We start from the raw sequence: 20,305 nt of genomic DNA on the forward strand, positions 1-20,305 counted from the left end.
TTACCCTTGCCCTTCTTGAACTTAGTGGTTTTATTCACCATCAACACTTGATGTTCTTTTCTGATCTCTACCTCAGCTGATTTCAGCATTGAATATACCTCGGGAATGGTCTTTTTCATCCCCTGCATATTGTAGTTCATCACAAAGCTCTTGTAACTTGGTGGAAGCGACTGGAGGATTCTGTCAATGACCGCGTCATCCGGGAGATTAACTCCCAGCTGAGACAAGCGGTTGTGCAACCCAGACATTCTGAGTATGTGCTCACTAACAGAACTGTTCTCCTCCATTTTACAGCTGAAGAACTTGTCGGAGACATCATATCTCTCGACCCGGGCATGAGCTTGAAAAACCAGTTTCAGCTCCTCGAACATCTCATGTGCTCCATGTTTCTCAAAACGCTTTTGGAGACCCGGTTCTAAGCTGTAAAGCATGCCGCACTGAACGAGGGAGTAATCATCAGCACGCTGCTGCCAAGCGTTCATAACGTCTTGGTTCTCTGGGATTGGTGCTTCACCTAGCGGTGCTTCTAAGACATAATCTTTCTTGGCTACTATGAGGATGATCCTCAGGTTCCGGACCCAGTCCGTATAGTTGCTGCCATCATCTTTCAGCTTGGTTTTCTCTAGGAACGCGTTGAAATTGAGGACAACGTTGGCCATTAGATCTACAAGACATAGTGTAAAGATTTTAGACTAAGTTCATGATAATTAAGTTCATCTAATCAAATTATTTAATGAACTCCCACTCAGATAGACATCCCTCTCGTCATCTAAGTGAAACATGATCCGAGTTTAACTAGTCCGTGTCCGATCATCACGTGAGACGGACTAGTCAAGATCGGTGAACATCTCCATGTTGATCGTATCTTCTATACGACTCATGCTCGACCTTTCGGTCCTCCGTGTTCCGAGGCCATGTCTGTACATGCTAGGCTCGTCAAGTCAACCTAAGTGTATTGCGTGTGTTCCGAGGCCATGTCTGTACATGCTAGGCTCGTCAACACCCGTTGTATTCGAACGTTAGAATCTATCACACCCGATCATCACGTGGTGCTTCGAAACAACGAACCTTCGCAACGGTGCACAGTTAGGGTGAACACTTTCTTGAAATTATTATAAGGGATCATCTTACTTACTACCGTCGTTCTAAGCAAATAAGATGCAAAAACAATAAAGACAACTCCTATGGATCCTGCCGGTTGTCATACTCATCGACATGCAAGTCGTGATTCCTATTACAAGAATATGATCAATCTCATACATCACATATATCATTCATCACATCTCTGGCCATATCACATCACATAGCACTTGCTGCAAAAACAAGTTAGACGTCCTCTAATTGTTGTTGCAAGTTTTTACGTGGTTTGTAGGTTTCTAGCAAGAACGTTTTCTTACCTACGTATGACCACAACGTGATTTGCCAATTTCTATTTACCCTTCATAAGGACCCTTTTCATCGAATCTGTTCCGACTAAAGTAGGAGAGACAGACACCCGCTAGCCACCTTATGCAACTAGTGCATGTCAGTCGGTGGAACCTGTCTCACGTAAGCGTACGTGTAAGGTCGGTTCGGGCCGCTTCATCCTACAATGCCGCCGAAACAAGAAACGACTAGTAGCGGCAAAAATAATTGGCAAACTCAACGCCCACAACTGCTTTGTGTTCTACTCGTGCATAGTAACTACGCATAGGCCTGGCTCATGATGCCACTGTTGGGAATCATAGCATAATTTTAAAATTTTCCTACGTTCACCAAGATGCATCTATGGAGTATACTAGCAACGAGGGGAAGGGAGTGCATCTACATACCCTTGTAGATCGCGAGCGGAAGCGTTCCAATGAACGTGGATGACGGAGTCGTACTCGCCGTGATCCAAATCACCGATGACCGAGTGCCGAACGGACGGCACCTCCGCGTTTAACACACGTACGGTGCAGCAACGTCTCCTCCTTCTTGATCCAGCAAGGGGGAGGAGAAGTTGATGGAGATCCAGCAGCTCGACGGTGTGGTGGTGGATGTAGCGGATCTCGGCAGGGCTTCGCTAAGCTTCTGCGAGAGAGAGAGAGAGAGGTGTTCCAGGGGAGGAGGGAGGCGCCCAAGGCTGTGTGTTGCTGCCCTCCCTCCCCCCCTTTATATAGGCCCCCTGGGGGGGCGCCGGCCCTGGAGATCAGATCCAAAGGGGGGGCAGCGGCCAAGTGGGGGGGAAGGGGTTGCCTTGCCCCCCAAGGCAAGGGGGAACTCCCCCCTAGGGTTCCCAACCCTAGGCGCATGGGGGGAGGCCCAAGGGGGGCGCCCCAGCCCACTAAGGGCTGGTTCCCTTCCACTTTCAGCCCACGGGGCCCTCCGGGATAGGTGGCCCCACCCGGTGGACCCCCGGGACCCTTCCGGTGGTCCCGGTACAATACCGGTAACCCCCGAAACTTTCCCGGTGGCCGAAACTGGACTTCCTATATATAATTCTTCACCTCCGGACCATTCCGGAACCTCTCGTGACGTCCGGGATCTCATCCGGGACTCCGAACAACTTTCGGGTTTCCGCATACATATATCTCTACAACCCTTGCGTCACCGGACCTTAAGTGTGTAGACCCTACGGGTTCGGGAGACATGCAGACATGACCGAGACGCCTCTCCGGTCAATAACCAACAGCGGGATCTGGATACCCATGTTGGCTCCCACATGTTCCACGATGATCTCATCGGATGAACCACGGTGTCGAGGATTCAATCAATCCCGTATGCAATTCCCTTTGACAATCGGTATGTTACTTGCCCGAGATTCGATCGTCGGTATCCCAATACCTTGTTCAATCTCGTTACCGGCAAGTCTCTTTACTCGTACCGCAATGCATGATCCCGTGACTAACGCCTTAGTCACATTGAGCTCATTATGATGATGCATTACCGAGTGGGCCCAGAGATACCTCTCCGTCACACGAAGTGACAAATCCCAGTCTCGATTCGTGCCAACCCAACAGACACTTTCGGAGATACCCGTAGTGCACCTTTATAGTCACCCAGTTACGTTGTGACGTTTGGCACACCCAAAGCACTCCTACGGTATCCGGGAGTTACACGATCTCATGGTCTAAGGAAAAGATACTTGACATTGGAAAAGCTCTAGCAAACGAAACTACACGATCTTTTATGCTATGCTTAGGATTGGGTCTTGTCCATCACATCATTCTCCTAATGATGTGATCCCGTTATCAATGACATCCAATGTCCATAGTCAGGAAAACATGACTATCTGTTGATCAACGAGCTAGTCAACTAGAGGCTTACTAGGGACACGTTGTGGTCTATGTATTCACACATGTATTACGATTTCCGGACAATACAATTATAGCATGAATAATAGACAATTACCATGAACAAAGAAATATAATAATAACCATTTATTATTGCCTCTAGGGCATATTTCCAACAGGAACAATCCCCCCAAGTAGTTTTGTGAGAGGTGCTTTGATCAAGGAGATCGAAAATCGCAGCAAAATGAGCTAGAACTCGTGCTTGAGCTGGATGGTGATTTTTTTGGGAGGAAGAAGAAGTGTGTGGGTGCAGGAATAAGTGGAGGGGGCCACCATGGGCCCACGAGGCAGGGGAGCGCGCCCTGGAGGGGTGGGCACGCCCTGGACCCTCGTGGCTAGGTGCTTGCTCCCCTGCTGTGTTCTCAGTGCCGGATATACTCAAATATTCCAGAAAAATCATATTCCATTTTCAGGGCATTTGGAGAACTTTTATTTTCAGGGTATTTTTATATTGCACGGATAAATCAGAAAACAGACAGAAAAATACTATTTTTACTTTATTTCAACTAAATAAAAGAAAGTAGAGAGGGGGTACAGAAGGTTGTGCTTTCTAGTTTCATCCATCTCATGCTCATCAAAAGGAATCCACTAACAAGGTTGATCAAGTCTTGTTAACAAACTCATTCCGAATAACATGGAACCGGAGAAATTTCGAATAACACTATGTTACCTCAACGGGGATATGCACATCCCCAATAATAAGAATATCATATTTCTTCTTGACAGTAGGAAGAGGAAATTCAAAACCTCCAAAAATAATTGATGGAATTTTTCCGATAGAGTTGATACTATGAACTTGAGGTTGTTTCCTCGGAAAGTGTACCGTATGCTCATTACCATTAACATGAAAAGTGACATTGCCTTTGTTGCAATCAATAACAGCCCCTGCAGTATTCAAAAAGGGTCTTCCAAGAATAATCGACATACTATCGTCCTCGGGAATATCAAGAATAACAAAGTCCGTTAAAATAGTAACATTTGCAACCACAACAGGCACATCCTCACAAATATCGACAGGTATAGCAGTTGATTTATCAGCCATTTGCAAAGATATTTCAGTAGGTGTCAACTTATTCAAATCAAGTCTACGATATAAAGAGAGAGGCATAACACTAACACCGGCTCCAAGATCACATAAAGCAGTTTTAACATAGTTTCTTTAATGGAGCATGGTATAGTGGGTACTCCTGGATCTCCAAGTTTCTTTGGTATTCCACCCTTAAAAGTATAATTAGCAAGCATGGTGGAAATCTCAGCTTCCGGTATCTTTCTCTTATTTGTAACAATATCCTTCATATACATAGCATAAGGATTCATTTTGAGCATATCAGTTAATCGCATATGCAAAAAGATAGGTCTAATCATTTCAGCAAAGCGCTCAAAATCCTCATCATCCTTTTTCTTGGATGGTTTGGGAGGAAAAGGCATGGGTTTCTGAACCCAAGGTTCTCTTTCTTTACCATGTTTCCTAGCAACAAAGTCTCTCTTATCATAATGTTGATTCTTTGATTATGGGTTATCAAGATCAACAGCAGGTTCAATTTCTACATCATTGTCATTACTAGGTTGAGCATCATCATGAACATCTTCATTAACATTTTCACTAGGTTCATGTTCATTACCAGATTGTGTTTCAGCATCAGAAATAGAGATATTATTTGGATTCTCGGGTGGTTCAGCAATAGGTTCACTAGAAGCATGCAAAGTCCTATCATTTTTCTTCTTCTTCTTTTTAGAAGGACTAGGTGCATCAATATTATTTCTCTGAGAATCTTGCTCAATTCTCTTAGGGTGGCCTTCAGGATACAAAGGTTCGTGAGTCATTCTACCAGTTCTAGTAGCCACTCTAACAGCATAATCATTTTTCTTACTATTTAATTCATTGAGCAAATCATTTTGAGCCTTAAGTACTTGTTCTACTTGAGTGGTAACCATAGAAGCATGTTTAGTAATGAGTTTAAGTTCACATCTAACATTAGCCATGTAATCACCCAAGTGTTCAATCATATAAGCATTTTGTTTTAATTGTCTACCAAAATAAGCATTGAAATCTTCTTGCTTAACCATAAAGTTATCAAACTCATCCAAGCATTGGCTAGCAATTTTAGTAGGAGGGATTTCAGCTCTATCATATCTATAGAGAGAATTTACCTTTACTACCTGTGTCGGGTTATGAAGACCATGAGTTTCTTCAATAGGTAATGGATTAAGATCATATGTTTCTTCAACAGGCGGTAAATTCTTAACATCTTCAGCTTTAATACCTTTTTCTTTCATAGATTTCTTTGCCTCTTGCATATCTTCAGGACTGAGAAATAGAACACCTCTCTTCTTAGGAGTTGGTTTAGGAATAGGCTCAGGAATTGGGTCTGGAGCTGGCTCAGGAAGTGTCCAATTATTTTCATTTGTCAACATATTATTCAATAGAATTTCAGCTTCATCCGGTGTTCTTTCCCTGAAAACAGAACCAACACAACTATCCAGGTAATCTCTGGAAGCATCGGTTAGTCCATTATAAAAGATATCAAGTATTTCATTTTTCTTAAGAGGATGATCAGGCAAAGCATTAAGTAGCTTGAGAAGCCTCCCCCAAGCTTGTGGGAGACTCTCTTCTTCAATTTGCACAAAGTTGTATATTTCCCTCAAAGCAGCTTGTTTCTTATGAGCAGGGAAATATTTAGCAGAGAAGTAATAAATCATATCCTGGGGACTATGCACACAACCAGGATCAAGGGAATTAAACCATATCTTAGCATCACCCTTTAATGAGAACGGAAATATTTTAAGGATACAGAAGTAGCGAGATCTATCATCATTAGTAAAGAGGGTGGCTATATCATTTAATTTAGTAAGATGTGCCACAACAGTTTCAGATTCATAGCCATGAAAAGGATCAGATTCAACCAAAGTAATTATATCAGGATCAACAGAGAATTCATAATCCTTATCGGTAACACAGATAGGTGAAGTAGCAAAAGCTGGGTCAGGTTTCATTCTATCATTAAGAGATTGCTGATTCCATTTAGCTAATAACCTCTTGAGTTCATATCTATCTTTGAAAGCTAAAATAGCTAAAGAAGCTTCTTTATCAAAAACGTAACCCTCAGGAATAAGAGGCAAGTCTTCATCATCAATATAATCAGTTTCAATAATTTCTTTCTCTCTAGCCCTAGCAATTTGTTCATCAAGAAATTCACTAAGTGGCATAGTAGTATCAAGCATAGAAGTAGTTTCATCATAAGTATCATGCATAGCAGAAGTGGCATCATCAATAACATGCGACATATCAGAACGAATAGCAGAAGCAGGTTTAGGTGTCGCAAGCTTACTAAAAACAGATGGTGAAACAAGTGCAGAGCTAGATGGCAGTTCCTTACCTCCCCTCGTAGTTGAGGGATAAATTGTTGTCTTAGCGTCTTTCAAGTTCTTCATAGTGACAAGCAGATATAAATCCCAAGTGACTCAAATAATAGAGCTATGCTCCCCGGCAACGGCGCCCAAAAATAGTCTTGATAACCCACAAGTATAGGGGATCGCAACAGTTTTCGAGGGTAGAGTATTCAACCCAAATTTATTGATTCGACACAAGGGGAGCCAAAGAATATTCTCAAGTATTAGCAATTGAGTTGTCAATTCAACCACACCTGGATAACTTAGTATCTGCAGCAAAGTATTTAGTAGCAAAATAATATGATAGTAGTGGTAACGGTAACAAAAGTAACGGTAGCAAAAGTAATATTTTTGGTGTTTTGTAGTGATTGTAACAGTAGCAACGGAAAAGTAAATAAGCGGAGAACAATATGTGAAAAGCTCGTAGGCATTGGATCGGTGGTGGAGAATTATGCCAGATGCGGTTCATCATGTAACAATCATAACATAGGGTGACACAGAACTAGCTCCAATTCATCAATGTAATGTAGGCATGTATTCCGAATATAGTCACATGTGCTTATGGAAAAGAACTTGCATGACATCTTTTGTCCTACCCTCCCGTGGCAGCGGGGTCCTAATGGAAACTAAGGGATATTAAGGCCTCCTTTTAATAGAGAGCCGGAACAAAGCATTAGCACATAGTGAATACATGAACTCCTCAAACTATGGTCATCACCGGGAGTGGTCCCGATTATTGTCACTTCGGGGTTGCCGGATCATAACACATAGTAGGTGACTATAGACTTGCAAGATAGGATCAAGAACACACATATATTCATGAAAATAATAGGTTCAGATCTAAAATCATGGCACTCGGGCCCTAGTGACAAGATTTGAAGAACAGCCAAACATACAACAATACTGTATCAGAAATAAACTACGAGAACACATAGAAATTCTATTCAGATGCATAATTCCAGAACAGCAATTTTTAACAGTTCCATAATGCAGTATTATAATTAAAACAGATATAATGTTTAATTGTAAGAGGCCAGAACCGTATAAATTACTAAATAAAAGGAAAGCATACATTATCAATTAATAGAGAGGGTCAATCAATAAGGATGAGTTAACCCGTGCATTCCTCATGTATGCATGCATTAGAATATAGTTAACAAAAAGCACATCATCAATTTAATTATTTCACCATCAAATCTGAAGTAATACTACCAATCATAGTTAAAATGGTTGGGACGCAACTCATATCTATAAGCAGGTTCCATACTACGACCAGCACAGATCTGAAATGAGCTGAGTTCAGGTATGATAAAATCCTGGGTGGTTCATCAACTAATCATCATGACAAAGATTAACTGGCATTGACTAAACTCGGCCTTAGTACAAGTGAAACTATGACTACAAGAAGAGCACCACCATGACCAGTGGGCTGCTCTGCTTCTGCTAGCAACTACAAAAACGGTAGGCCATCAAGCATCAGCGACCGTATGTGTTTCAGAGAAGGGAAATCCCCAAACCCAGCGCCTCCGGAGCGAACCAAATCGGATCCGAAGTGCTGGGTCAAAAGATGGGCGATGGCACAGATGAAAAGGGAAGCGAGAGGGGAAGGGGGCCTGGAAGGGCTCCATGGAGTCGGAGCAGCCGAGCCGCCGCCGGCTCCCTCCTCGCACGGAGCGGAAGAGCGGCGTCAAATCCCACCCACCACACGGCTGTGCCGTCGCCCGAGAAGAAATGCACAGGGGCACCTCCCGCGGCGCACGATTGTGAGGAAGGAGAAAACCTCTAGCACCTCCGTCGCGGCCATGCTCGAATCCCGTGACGATGAGGTGGAGGGGACGCGTATGCGCGGTGGCCGTCGTGGATCTCGGAGAGCCGTCTGACCGGCTCCATCTTGGGCCTATGTATGGAAACAAGGCGAGGGGGAGGGTGGATGTCGCCGGCGGAGGGTGAGGGAATTGGAGGGGACGGCGGTGGAGGGCGAGAGGGCAACGACTGCGGAGGGTGAGGGAATTAGTGCGCGCAACAGCGGCGCCGTCGTGCTCTGGGCGCGGTCGTAGGAGGGGTTGCGGAGCCAGCGTAGAGGGTACGGTGCCGGCCGTGGAGACGAGGCTGCGGTGCCGGCCATGGAGCGCAGAGAGGAGGAGGGTGGCGCGACCAAGCGCGAGGATGGATCTGGGGAGTCGAGGGGAGAGGGTGGGTGAGCGGTGGATGGGTGAGTGGGGGTGGCGGCGGGTGGGGATCTGGGGAATCGAGGGGAGGGTGGGTGGGTGGGTTAGGGTTTTTGATCTCAGGAGAAGCTCCACCGTTGGATAGGTGCATGATGGATGGCTCAGATTGCGTCCAATTTGGTGATCCGCGTGAAGGCGGTTCCTCCCGTCTTATTGGCCGGTTGTCTCGCACTTGAATCTCAAAATTTTAGACCCAAAACTCTGATTTTGTTAAACATAATAATGGCATAGTTTGTCAAAATGATCTCGTTTTTTGCATAAGTGTGCATCTTGGAATGGCAAACAACGGCATAGTTCGACAGCTTTCATTTTCTTTGCACAAAAAATATATTTTCCATTTTCCGAGTGCATAAGAAGGTTTTTTGTGAAGAAGCTACCAAATATTTGTTCTAAAATAGCACAACTCCATTTTTCCACAATATCAGACCATATTTTATGTAAAATTTACCAAATAGTTACATGTCAAAAGTTTTTGATCCACCTCTTATGAAAAAAACAAAGTTCACCCATCGAGTAGGAAGCGGGGCAAATTTGAGCAACACCTACCTCATAGTTTGTTCAAATGATCATATATTGTGCACAACGGTGCATCTTGGAATTCCAAACAATGTTGCCTAAGGGAGTTTTCATTTTCTTTGCACGGAAATTTCATTTTCCATTTTCTGAGTGCCCGAAATGATTTTTTTGTGAAGGACCTACCATATATTTGTTGCAAAATTGGACCAAATCAATTTTGTAAAATACTAGGCCATATTTAATGCACAATTGACCAAATGGTTGGGTGTCAAAAGCCTTGATCCACCTCTGGTGAAAAAGAACAATTTCTGCCGATTCAGTAGGAAGCGGGTCAAATTTGAACTGCAGCTGCCTCATAGTTTGCTCTTTATTCTTTACAAAAATCATTTATAGGTAAATAAGTATCTATTTAATAAGAGAAACATCAAAAGTTTTCCAAGTTTCAACCACTAGCTTGGAATAGTCAAGCCCGCCGTTTTAACCGCATTTTGAAATGGGCATAAAAATTCAAAAAAAATCAAAAAATTGCAAAACATTCGCTTTGTGTCATTATATGTGACAAAGTTGCCAGAAAAAATAATAAACTTGTAATACGGCAATTATTTTAAAAAAGTGTTCTCAGAAACGAGCTATCATGCGTGAAGATTCATGGCTTTCAAGCCAAATGATCAATCTTATGGCCACATTCATGGCATAGTTTATTCAAATGATCTCATATTGTGCACAATGGTGCATCTTGGAATTCCAAACAATGTTTTCTAAGGGAGTTTTCATTTTCTTTGCACGGAAAATTCATTTTCCATTTTTCGAGTGCCTGAAAAGAGGTTTTTTTGTGAAGGACCTACCATATATTTGATGCAAAATTGTACCAAATCAATTTTATAAAATACTAGGGCATATTTAATGCACAATTGACCAAGTGGTTGGGTGTAAAAAGTTTTGATCCACCTCTCGTGAAAAAGATAAATTTCTGCCGATTCAGTAGGAAGCGGGTCAAATTTGAACTGTAGTTGCCTTGTAGTTTGCTCTTTATTTTTTCCAAAAATCATTTATAGGTACATAAGTACCTATTTAATCAGAGAAACACCAAAAAATTCCAAGATTCAACCACTAGCTAGGAATGGTCATTCCCGCCGTTTTCACCGCATTTTGAAACGGGCATAAAAAATTCAAAAAAAATCAAAAAATTGGAAAACCTTCGCATTGTTTCATTATATGTGGCCAAGTTCCCATGAAAAATAAAAACTTGTAATACGGCAATTATTTTAAAAAAGTGTTCTCACAAACGAGCTATCATGCGTGAAGGTTCATGGCTTTCAAGCCAAATGATCAATCTTATGGCTACATTCATGGCATAGTTTATTCAAATGATCTCATATTGTGCACAATGGTGCATCTTGGAATTTCAAACAATGTTCCATAAGGGAGTTTTCATTTTCTTTACACGGAAAATTCATTTTCCATTTTTCGAGTGCCTGAAAAGAGGTTTTTTTGTGAAGGACCTACCATATATTTGTTGCAAAATTGGACCTAATCAATATTCTAAAATACTAGGACATATTTAATTCACAATTGACCAAGTGGTTGGGTGTAAAAAAATTTGATCCACCTCTCGTGAAAAAGACAAATTTCCACCGATTTAGCAGTGAGCGGGTAAAATTTCAACTGCAACTGCCTCGTAGTTTGCTCATTATTTTTTTCAAAAATCATTTCTAGGTACATAAGTATCTATTTAATCATAGAAACACCAAAAAAATTCCAAGATTCAACCACTAGCTAGGAACGGTCATTCCCGCCGTTTTGACCGCATTTTGAAACGGGCATAAAAAATTCAAAAAAATCAAAAAATTGGAAAACCTTCGGATTGTGTCATCATATGTGACCAAGTTTCCAGGAAAAATAATAAACTTGTAATACAGAAATTATTTTAAAAAAGTGTTCTCAAAAATGAGCTATCATGCGTGAAGATTCATGGCTTTCAAGCCAAATGATCAATCTTATAGCCACATTCATGGCATAGTTTGTTCAAATGATCTCATATTGTGCACAAGGGTGCATCTTGGAATTCCAAACAATGTTGCCTAAGGGAGTTTTCATTTTCTTTGCACGGAAAATTCATTTTCCATTTTCTAAGTGCCTCAAATGAGTTTTTTTGTGAAGGACCTACCATATATTTGTTGCAAAATTGGACCAAATCAATTTTCCAAAATACTAGGCCATATTTAATGCACAATTGACAAAATGGTTGGGTGTCAAAAGTTTTGACCCACCTCTGGTGAAAAAGACAAATTCCCGCCGATTCAGGAGGAAGCGGGTCAAATTTGAACTGCAGCTGCCTCATAGTTTGCTATTTATTTTTTCCAAAAATCATTTCTAGTTACATAAGTACCTATTTAATCATAAATACATGGTTTTGTGGTGATACGTCGAGGTTTGGACGGTGGCCGAGGGCCCCAACTCTAGAGCGCGTAAACTCGCATGCCCGCCGCCTGGTCACCGCGTGACCGTGGCGTTGCCATGTGTTCTGGGTGGCCTAGGTATGTTTAGTGGGTTGGGCACTCCCCAGGTAGGTGCTAGGAAGAAAATCACAACATAAGATTCTCACGAGGAGACCGATCGATGCTCAAACATGAATAAGCAGCCAAGTGTTTGATTAGCGGTACGGGAAATGCACATGGCTAATGGGCGTGAGTTTTGGCTGAGGATGATCAGTTACTAAGAAGACCGTCTTCACAAATTTTCAGCTCAAAAGGAGGAGCCTAGGTGGTACTTGCTTTGCAAAGTACCACACTCGACATAAATACAAATGTTGAAGCTGGGCTCAAAATAATGAATGGATTGAGCTGGCATCTGGTGGAGGATGGTTATTTGGGCATAGGAAAGCACTATAGAAAATGGATACCATTTGGACATGCCAAAGTGGTACTTCCTTCACAAAGTGTTTTTTGAACAGAATAGGAAAATGAATATTTTTGAATTATTTTTGAACTAGGCAAGGAAGGTTTTTTACATATTTGATGAATATATGACCCAAAGAATTTATGAGATTTTTTTGGGAATTTTGGGAATGACAGAAATATAGGTTGCTTCACAACCTAGGGCAAAAACTGCCACATGGACATGACACATAGGCAAAACTGATGAGGTGGCACCTAGTCATAGCAACCCACCACAATTTACAAGGTTATGACCATCTATATTGGTCATGATCAGCTAGAAATAAGGCAGCGGACCTGTGCTATCTGCTTTATGACCATTTCTTGTAAGGAAATTACGACCTTTCCGACCAAAATGGTCGTTATAGTTTAGGGTTTGGAGCCCCCCGAACAGGTTTTGACCAATTGGTCTGAAATGGTCATAGATCTATGACCAATTCTTCCAGGGTCACTGACATAAGGTCACTAGTTGACATATTTCTTGTAGTACGGTGGGGCGTCGCGCAGGCTCGCAACGGCCTGGATCCGGGAGCTTGGAGCGGGGAAGGTAGCAGGAAGGGGAGCGCCTGCGACGGGGATGCGAGCCCGTGTGGGGAAGAAGGTACGAGGAGGCCGGGGCCACCCGGCGCGGCGCGGGGCGGGGCCCTCCGTCAAGAAAGACGGTGTCGGGCAGTAGACCTGATCTAAGCACCCTACCCAAGGACACTGCCCTACAGTCAAGGACATCCAAAGGACAGCAGATTTTACCAACTGAAATTACCACAAGACACAACCCACTCGACTGTGGGGTCACCCTGATAGCCCAATTCCATTCGACCAGGATATATTAATTCGACCATACCAGAAACCACTCGGAGAACAGAAGATCTAAGGTCACTCTAAATGACAACGGTCGAGCGTTCACTCCGTAGTCTTAATGATCATTTATATGACTTTAATGCTGGCGTTACCAGTAACGTTCCCTATTCATGTACATTAAACCCTATGTAACGGGGGATGGTTGGGGTCCTGGTGCACTCTATATAAGCCAACCCCCCTCCTCTGGGACAAGGGTTCGCACCCCTTGTAACTTCACGCATAATACAATCGACCGGCCTAAGGGCACCGAGACGTAGGGCTGTTACTTCCTCTGAGAAGGGCCTAAACTCGTAAATCTTGCGTGTACAACTTCACCATAGATAGGATCTTGCTTTCTCATACCTACCCCCCATTCTACTGTCAGACTTAGAACCACAACAGTTGGCGCCCACCGTGGGGCGGGTGTCTTAGCGACTTTCTGGTGAGGTTGCAGTTTTTTCCGATTCCCATCATCATGGTTTCCGGCGGTGGTTTGGCTAAGGGCCACGAGATCCGTCTCGGCAGGCTCGTCTTCATCGCCGACGACTCCGCCTGGCTCTAGGAGGCCCCACTCGACGTCGAGGCGCTCCCCGTCCGCGGGGCGACGCACTTTCGCGCATTCATTTGTGGCATCCTTCCGCGGCAGCCGTTGACCCAGTATCGGTCAGCTCCCGCAGTGTCTTCGCTCCCCGCTGTTCACAGTCGCAAGCGATCCGGTCGGTCGCGGCTTCTGCGGTGGGTGAAGCACGCGGTGGCACGCTAGTCGGCCACCCCCCAAGTCGCGGCAATCGAGCCCGACGAACTTCTCTACGGCCTGTTCGATCTGTCGACTGGCTCCATCGAGACCCTGTCCGAATGCGACAGCAGCGACCCTGCGGCAGAAGTCCTGATGGTCAACTCACCGCGCAACCCGCCTGGCATGCGTCACAACGGCGGCGGCGATCTGTCGCGCGTTCACGAAGAGTACCACCCCAAAACCCTTTCTTCGCAGTAGAAGGAGGAACTTCACCGCCGCAACATGGAGGCACTCCACACGCCTATCGTTGGAGAGACCTTTGAGGCTCGGGCCTTGGAGGACGCGCACCTGGCCACTTTGGCCGAGCGCACCCGACTGGAGAACCTTCAGCATGCACTCGAAGAGCGTGCTCAGCAGCGAATCCCTGAGTCCAGTTGACGACAGCGACAACTGTTCCCGCCCCAACCTCAGGTATACCGCACTCCGATTCAGAATCTTACAGCAGCAGCCCGTATAGCAGAGTCTATTCAGCCGTCCCAATCGGAGGCTGGAAGAGGTTTGATGCAGATCCGAGCTCTGCTCCGGGCGGCAGGAGAGCAGAACACGGTAGTGTCTCAGTCGCGGAACAGAATCCATAGCAGATCTGTGGTGGCTGATACAGTCCAATCGGCTCACAGCCCAAGATCGCCTCTGAGGCGTGAGGGACGTGGGCATTGCCAAGAGCAGTACTTGGGTCAGAACCATGAGTAGTATGATCTTCGACTCGGCCGTGATGACCGCCGTCGAGTGCCTTCGACCCCACCGAGGGGCGGACCATATGTGCCCCAACATTATGATGACAGGCGCCCGTACAGCGATGAGCGGAAGTTGCCAGTCGACCCAAGAGAGCCAGGTTTTGATGCGAGGTCAATTTTGGTGCAAGGTCTGGTCGACAGGAATAGAGCACACAGAGAAGGGCAAGACAGAGATCGCCTGAGTGGAAGCAGAGTACATGTTTCAGGTCCCGAGTGTTTTAGCAGAGCCATCAGAGCTGCTGAGATCCCTCCCAACTTCAGATTAGCGACTGGGTAGTAAGTTTACCGGTGAGTCCAAGCCTGACACTTGGCTGGAGGATTACCGAGTGGCTGTACAGATCGGCGGTGGAAACGATGAGGTAGCTATGAAGCATCTTCCTCTGATGTTAGAGGGTTCAACCAGAGCATGGTTGAATCAGTTGGCCCCAGGCAGTATATTCAGCTGGGAAGAGCTAGCCCGAGTGTTTGTCAGAACTTTTGAGGGTACTTGCAACCGACCAGCAGGGTTGGGTGAATTGCAACATTGTGTCCAAAAGCCGAATGAGACTTTGAGAGATTACATTCAGAGGTGGACCACTTTGCATCACACAGTGGAAAATGTATCTCAACATCAAGCAGTTTGCGCCTGCAAGGATGGTGTCCGGTACCGAGAGCTTAACCTGAAATTCGGTCGGACGGGAGATATGACTCTGACTTGGATGATGGAAATAGCCACTCGGTATGCTAATGGAGAAGAAGAGGATCGACTCCGCAGTGGAAAGGGCAAGCCAGTCGCCCAAGACACCGGAGGAGGTGAGAAGCAAAAACACAAAGCCGAGCCAGCAGGTCCTGGCGAATCTTTGGTTGTGGCTCAAGGAAAGTTCAAGGGGAAGCCCAAAGGGCCCTGGATCCCCAAGAAGGTAAAAGATCAAGCAGGAAATGATGTGTTGGATTTGCCATGTCATGTTCACACCAAGAAGGACGAAGAGGGTAATCTGATCTACCCCACACATACCACTCGGCAGTGTCGGCTCCTAATCCAGCAGTTCCGAGAGGAACAGCCCAGCGAGAAGGAGGAGTCTGATAAGGATGAGGACAAGGAAGAAGATGATGAGGGTTTACCCAACGTCAATTCCACTCTGGTGATTTTTGCTGACGTTGAAAGCAAAAGTCGATTGAAGGTCATCAACAGAGAAGTAAACATGGTTGCTCTGGCAACGCCAACATATTTGAAGTGGTCCAAGAAACCCATCACATTCGACCAGTCTGACCATCCCCCGCGTGTTGCCACCCCCGAGAGGCAAGCGTTGGTGGTCGACCCAGTCGTTGGGGGCACCCGACTGACTAAGGTCTTGATGGATGGAGGCAGCGGCCTGAACATTCTGTATGCTGAGACTCTCCGAGGGATGGGCATTCCGATGTCCAAGCTCAGTGAAAGCAATATGTGATTCCACGGAGTCATCCGTGGGAAGAAAGCTGATTCACTCGGCCAGATCACTCTTGACGTGGTTTTCGGTGATTCGAACAATTACCGTAAGGAAAAGTTGACATTTGAAGTTGTGGATTTTCATAGTGCCTATCATGCTATTCTGGGCAGGACTGCATATGCTCGTTTCATGGCTCAGCCATGTTATGTGTACCTCAAACTAAAGATGCCTGGCCCTAGGGGCGTGATCACAGTCACTGGTAATCGGCGGCGAGCAGAAGAGTGCCTCCAGAAGGGCTCAAAGATCGCCGATGAGCAAATGGCAGCAGTTGAAATGGAAGAATACAAGAAGACTACAGATCCGAGTGATTTGTTGAGAGCTAGGAATCCTGCTTCAGATTCTGCATTTAAGTCATCTGGTGAAACAAAGGCAGTTCATATTCACCCGACTGATCCCAATGCTACTCTGACTCATATCTCAACTACACTCGACGGCAAATAGGAAGAGTTGCTCATCCAGTTCCTCCGTGAGAACTGGGACATCTTCGCATGGAAACCTTCTGACATGCCAGGTGTGCCCAGGGGGCTGGCTGAGCACCATTTGCGAGTCGACCCAAAGGTAAAACCAGTCAAAGAACATCTTCGACGGTCCGCCGTATAGAAGAGAAAAGCAATTGGCGAGGAAGTGGCTCGGCTGCTGGCAGCTGAATTCATCTGAGAGATTTACCACTCCGAGTGGCTCGCCAATGTGGTCATGGTTCCTTAGAAAGATGATTCACTCCATATGTGTATCAACTTCAAGCATATCAATCGGGCCTACCCGAAGGATCACTTCCCTCTTCCTCGCATCGATCAGATAGTCGACTCGACTGCGGGATGTGAGCGGTTGTCTTTCCTAGATGCATATTCCGGGTACCATTAGATCCGACTGTATGGACCTGATGAAATAAAAACAGCTTTTATCACCTCATTCGGGTGCTTTTGCTATGTCACCATGCCCTTTGGTCTCAAGAATGCTGGTACCACATTCATGCGCATGATACAGAAGTGCCTGCTCACTCAAATCAGTCGGAATGTGGAAGCATAAATGGATGACATTGGGTTAAGTCACGTAAAGGTTCCGACTTGCTGACTGACCTTGCTAAAACCGTTGCCAATCTGAGGAGATATGATATCAAGCTCAATCCGTCGAAGTGTACATTTGGAGTTCCAAGTGGCAAGTTACTTGGTTTCCTCGTTTCTGAACGTGGGATCGATGCAAACCCACAGAAAGTTGGTGCAATACTCCGAATGAAACGCCCTGTGCGCGTACACGTCGTTCAGAAGCTTACTGGTTGTTTGACCGCTTTGAGTCGATTCATCTCTCGTCTCGGTGAAAAGGCATTGCCTCTTTACCGACTGATGAAGAAATCTGATAAGTTCGAGTGGACTCCTGAAGCTGACGCAGCGTTTGCAGAGCTCAAAACCCTGCTTTCCACCCAGTCGGTGCTCGCTGCTCCAATCAGCAAAGAGCCTTTACTGCTTTATATTGCAGCCATTCGACAACTTGTCAGTACAGTACTCACGGTCGAGCGGGAAGAAGAAGGTAAAGCCTATAAAGTTCAATGCCCAGTGTACTATATTTCCGAAGTCTTAACCCCATCCAAGCAGAGATATCCACATTATCAGAAGCTTGTCTATGGGATTTACTTGACCACATAGAAGGTTGCGCATTACTTCTCAGATCATTCAATTACAGTCGTCAGCGACGCCCCATTGTCAGAAATTTTGAACAACAGAGATGCAACTGGTCGAGTGGCTAAGTGGGCGATTGAACTCCTTCCGCTGGTTATCAAGTTCGAGGCAAAGAAAGCAATCAAATCCCAAGCAATAGTAGATTTTCTCGTCGAGTGGATTGAACAGCAGCTGCCGACTCAAGTTTAGTTGGAACATTGGACTATGTTCTTTGACGGTCCAAGATGTTGAATGGTTCAGGTGCATGGGTAGTCCTGGTATCTCCGCGAGGCGACAAGCTCAGTTATGTTCTCCAGATTCACTTTGACTCCTCCAACAATGAAGCTGAATATGAGGCACTTCTGCACGGGTTGCGTATGGCCATTTCACTCGGCGTCCGGCGGGTTTACGGCGACTCAGATTTAGTGGTCAATCAAGTGATGAAGGAATGGGATGTTAGGAGTCCAGCTATGACTGGTTATTGCAATGCAATGAGAAAATTGGAAAAGAAGTTTGAGGGGTTAGAGCTTCTCCATATACCCCGACTGAAGAACCAAGCAGCTGATGACCTGGCAAAGATAGGTTCCAAGAGGGAGCCTATTCCCAGCAATGTGTTTTTGGAACATATTCACACACCATCCGTTCAAGAGGACCCCTTCACAGAAGAGCCCCCACAGCCTAGCCGTGGTCGACTTGATCATGGAAGTTTTGGTTGTTATTCCTGATTGGACAGTGCCATACATTGCATATATTCTCAGGAAAGAACTCCCAGATGATGAAGAAGAGGCTCGTCAGATTGTCCGTCGATCCAAAGCCTTTACTGTGATGGGTGGACAGCTTTACAGAGAGAGTGTTACTGGAGTCGCTCAGAGATGCATCACGCCGGAAGAAGGCCGAATGATCCTCAATGATATACACTCGGGGACCTGTGGTCACCATGTGTCCTCTCGGACCATCGTGGCCAAAGCATACCGAGCAGGGTTTTACTGGCCACGTGCTAATGACATGGCAAAGGAAATAGTCGACAAGTGTGAGGGTTGTCAGTTCTACTCCAACATGTCCCACAAGCCTGCATCAGCCTTGAAGACCATTCCACTCGTCTGGCCATTTGCTGTTTGGGGATTGGATATGATTGGACCTCTGAGGACTGGCAGGAGTGGCTTCACCCATCTCCTCGTAGCAGTCGACAAGTTCACCAAATGGATTGAAGCTAAACCTATCAAAAACCTTGAATCAAGTACTGCTGTCAGCATCATCAAAGAGTTAACATTCAGATATGGAGCTCCACACAGCATCATCACAGATAATGGGTCAAACTTTGATTCAGATGAGTTCCGAGCTTTCTGCGCCTCCCAAGGCACTCGGGTTGACTATGCTTCAGTCACCCACCCACAGTCGAATGGACAAGCAAAGAGAGCAAATGGTTTGATCCTCAAAGGGCTGAAACCTCAATTGATGCGTGACCTCAAGCATAAAGCTGGCGCTTGGGTCGACGAGCTACCATCAGTACTTTGGGGATTGAGAACAACTCCCAATCAGTCGACTAGTCAGACCCCCTTCTTCTTAGTGTATGGGGCTGAGGCTGTGCTTCTGAGTGACTTGCTTCACAATGCACCCCGAGTGGAACTTTTCTCAGAAACTGAAGCAGAACAAGCCCGACAGGACGCTATTGATCTTCTGGAGGAAGAGAGAGATGGCCTTGATCCGGTCGACTATCTATTAGCAAGACCTTCGTTGATTATACGCCAGAAATGTGAGAGGTCGAGCATTTTAAGAAGGTGACCTAGTGCTCAGAATGGATCAGCAACGGCCACACAAGCTTGCTCCAGCTTGGGAAGGTCCCTTCATCATCACCAAGGTGCTCCACAACGAAGCATATCACCTCTACAATGTGGAGCACAATAAAGATGAGCCACGCGCTTGGAACGCGGAGCTGCTCCGCTGTTTTTATACTTAAGTCATTCAGACTATCGAGATGTAATAAGAAGTACCTTTTAGTTTGTTTATCAAAGACACAGTTTTACAGTCTACTAAATGGTTGTTGTTGCTTATACATGTGTTTAAAATCCCCCAGTGGGTGGCTTAGCTGCGAATCTGTTTCGCCTAAGTTTCAAAACAAACTCCGAGTGAAGAGCAAGCCTCTCACTTGGAGACTTAGCTGCGAATCGGATTCGCCTAAGTTTGAAAAAGAAATCCCACCGAGTGAAGAGCAACCCTCTCACTCGGGGGCTTAGCTGGAGTTCCGTACTCGCCTAAGGTTGAAAAATCCTACCGAGTGAAGAGCAACCCTCCCACTCGGGGGCTTAGATGCAGTCCCTCACTCGCCTGAGTTTGAAAAAAACCTGCCGAGTGAAGAGCAACCCTCCCACTCGGGGGCTTAGCTGCAGTCCCGTACTCGCCTAAGTTTGAAAAACAATTCTTCCGAGTGAAGAGCAA

The sequence above is a fragment of the Triticum aestivum genome, chromosome 4D (assembly GCF_018294505.1).
Source record: "Triticum aestivum cultivar Chinese Spring chromosome 4D, IWGSC CS RefSeq v2.1, whole genome shotgun sequence".
Classification (NCBI taxonomy): Eukaryota; Viridiplantae; Streptophyta; class Magnoliopsida; order Poales; family Poaceae; genus Triticum; species Triticum aestivum.